Source organism: Chelonoidis abingdonii, chromosome 4 (genome assembly GCF_003597395.2).
Source record: "Chelonoidis abingdonii isolate Lonesome George chromosome 4, CheloAbing_2.0, whole genome shotgun sequence".
Taxonomy (NCBI): Eukaryota; Metazoa; Chordata; order Testudines; family Testudinidae; genus Chelonoidis; species Chelonoidis abingdonii.
Window position 1 is genome coordinate 88,821,473 of NC_133772.1, and position 3,392 is coordinate 88,824,864.

Here is a 3,392-nt window from a genome sequence, read left to right on the forward strand (position 1 = left end):
AAATGTTTGATTATGGGACTTCAACTTTTCCCGGATATAGACTGGAGACGAGTGCTTGCAGATAATAGGGGTCAGTTTTTTCTGGATGTGGATAGCGGATGGATTTCTTCATCAGTAGTTGAAGTACCTACGAGAGGGGGATGCAATTTTAGATTTGTTTTGGTGAGCAGTGAGACCCGTAGAAGAATGGTGGTAGGGAAACCTTGGTTCGAGTGATCATGGCTGAATTCAAATTTCAAATTAGGATGGAGGGAAACGTAGATCTGGGATTAGGGTTTTCAACTTCTCAAGGGCTATTTATTAAGAGTTAAAGAATTAGTTAGGGAAGTGGATTGGACGAGGAACTTGGGGATTTAAATGCGGGAGGAGGCTGGAATTACTTTAAAGTTCACAGCTGCGGGAACTGTCGAAGCCTGCCCAAGAAGGGGAAAAAAACCATGGGCAGGAGGTGGTAGGCAAGCTGGATGAGCAGGCACAGAGAGGGGATTTAGGAAAGCCAGGAAGCTTACGGGTCGAGTGGAAGAAAGCGGGATTAGCAAGGGAGTGACCTTAGTGAGGTCAGACATGTAGGATAAAGTGAGGAGGCTAAAAGCCGCATAGACTGGACCTTGCGAAGGAATCAACACCAATAGTAAAAGGTTTTCTACAGCCACCTAAGATACGAAGAAACAAAGAAGAAGAAGTGGGCCGCTATACACTGAGGATGGCGGAGGTAGATAACCTAGGCATGGCCCAATATCTAAATAAGTACTTTGGCCTCGGTCTTTAATAAAGACTAGTGAGAGTTCTAGGGATGATGGAGGGATGATAAACGGGAATGTGGATATGGGAGGTGGATATTACCGCATCTGAGGCTAGGGGCCAAACTTTGAACCGCTTATGAGACAAATCGGAGGGCCGAATCTCCATCCGAGGATATTAAAGGAACTCGCGTGAAATTGCACGAGGGCCCCCGGTTTAGCAGAGAATTTTTAGCAATCGGTAAACTCGGGGGTTGTACCGTGACTGGAGAGAGAATTGCATACGTAGTTCCTATTTTTAAGAAGGGGAATAAAGTGATCGGGTTACTTATAGGCCCTGTAGCTTGACTCTGTTAGTTGTGGTAAAGGTCTTTTGGAAAAAAATTTTAAGGGAGAAGTAGTTAGGACACTGAGGTCATGGTAATTGGGACGAATTGCAACATCGGATCTAAAGGAGATCGTGCCAACCAACCTGATCTTCCTCTTTGAGAAGGTGACGGAATTACTAGATTAAAAGGAAATGCGGTAGAATCTAATTTACCTCGATTCAGTAAGGCGTTTGACACGGGGTTTCCGCCTGGGGATGTTACTTAAATTGGAAGTGGGGCATGAATGAAAGTTGTAAGGTGGGATATGAAACTGGTTAAGGGAGACTCCAGCGGTGTACTGAAGTGTGAATTGTCGGCTTGGACGGAGGTGGGTTACTTCAGTGGAGTCCCTCAGTATCGGTTTGGGACCGATTTCTTATTAACCTTTTTGTTTACTGACCTTGGCACAAAGGCGGGAATGTGCTAATAAGTTTGCGGGACACGAAGCTGAGGGGTATTGGCTACACGGAGAGAGGACCGGGATACTATTCAGGAAGATCTGGACACCTTTGTAACTGGAGTAATAGTAATGGATGAATATATAGTGAAACAGTGCAATGGTCTGCACTAGGTTAATATAAGAATTTTTAGATATTCGTTGGGCGATCAGTTGGAGTAGTGACGGGCGAGGAGAAGGGATCGGGGTAATTGGTTGATAGAGGTACTATGAGCCGCCATGTCTATGGGGTGTTAAAAAGCAAATGCGGCTTATTCTAGGATGCATCAGGCGAGGTATTTCCGAAAGGAGAAAGGAGGGTTAGTGCATATATACGGCGCTGGATTGAGGACCACTTAGGATTTGTTGTGCAGTTCATGGAGAGTTAGTCCCATGTTAGAAGGATGAATTCAAACTGGAACAGGTTTAGAGACGGAGTCTTAGGATGATCCGGGAAATGGAAATACTGCCTTAATGAAAGGAGACTCCAAGAGCTTGCTTGTTTGCTGCCAAAGGAGGCTCCGAGGGGTTGCTTTGCTCATAATATAATATAATCAGGGGGATAAACGTATTAGGGAGGGAGAGAGGAAATCATATTTAAGTTTGTCACTATGTAGGCCGCGGACGAGGAATGGTACAAACTGGTATTAGAAGTTTAGACTTGCATATAGACTAGGTTTCAACCCATATCGGGGAGTGATAGTTCTGGACGGGCCTTCCGAGGGAATGTGGGGTGGGGCAAAGACTATCTAGCTTTAGATTAAGCGTGATTAAGTAATGCGAGGGGATGTATGATGGGATTAGTTTAATTTGGGCAAATTGATCTTGGATATATCGGGCAGATCAGTACTGACTCAATGTCTGTGAGGGATGGTTGTGGATGGGACTGGACAAAAGTACTGCATCGGAGAATTCTTCTTGGGTGCTAGCAGTAGTTAGTCTTTGCCGATTGCTCACGGGTCCTAGCTGGATCGCATATTGGGGTCGGGGAAGGAATTTTCCTCCAGGGCGGCTTCGCGGACCTGAGAGGATTTTTCGCCTTACATGTAAGCGTGGGGCAGGCGGTCCGCTTGCTGGTGGATCTCTCAGCTTTGAGTCTTCAGTCACAATTTTTGAGCATTTCAATAACTAGTCATGGTTAGGTGTTTAAATGGTGTGGTAGTTTGTGCGCCTTGTTCAGGAGGGTCAGACTAGTGTCATATTGGCCCTTCTGACCTATGGGTCTATTGAGTCTATGAGTCTTAATGAAAATTAAATAGAAACTTTTAATAAAGGTGTATTCTGTTTAGCTTGGTTCTTTGTTTGAGGTTGTGGTGAATTGAGTGTGTTTGTGTGTGTGTTGTGTTCCCCAACATCTATATTTAACAAGGTTGTATTATGGTTATTTCTTCGTTTGCAAAGAAACCTGTTGCAAAGCTTTCTTGGTTCCAATTGATTGTATTCATTATTTGTGTTGTAATTCCCCGTCCCAACATTTTCAATACCAGAATCCTTTAGCATATTGCTTAGCATACATAGAAATCAGCATTTCAGCGGAGGGACAAACAAACTTTCATTTGTTCCAGACCTTCACCAGCACCACTGACTAGAACGCAATCTTGGCATACAATTGAAGCTCATTTCAAGTATCAGACACTGCTTCTAGTATTTCCAATTTGTTTTACTGCCTGTGTTGTATGTAGTTAGTGATTTTTGTGCTTACTGGAGGGAAAACCACAACGGTGACACAAACTACCCATCAGAACGTCAGTGGTTTCAAAGCAATTAAGAGGTGTCTGGCATACTGATTTTTTGAATCACCTCTTGAAATATCTGGAAAGGACATCTTCGTCAGGGTATCCCACAAAA